Raw genomic sequence first — 200 nt, 5'->3', positions numbered from 1 at the left:
TCAGTAATAAAAATTATAGCGAAAGGACCAGGCGGGAGGAAATTATAATGACAAGACTAAGAGTAGATCACACAGGACTGAATGGCACCTTGTTTTTATTGGGGAAAAGGAATAGTGAAAAGTGTGAAAACTGTGGGGTTAAAGAAAATGTTGAACATATCATTTTGCACTGCATATTGTTTGAGTTGGAAAGACAGATA

The sequence above is a fragment of the Micropterus dolomieu genome, linkage group LG07, assembly GCF_021292245.1.
Source record: "Micropterus dolomieu isolate WLL.071019.BEF.003 ecotype Adirondacks linkage group LG07, ASM2129224v1, whole genome shotgun sequence".
Classification (NCBI taxonomy): Eukaryota; Metazoa; Chordata; class Actinopteri; order Centrarchiformes; family Centrarchidae; genus Micropterus; species Micropterus dolomieu.
Note: the sequence above shows the minus strand (reverse complement) of the source record.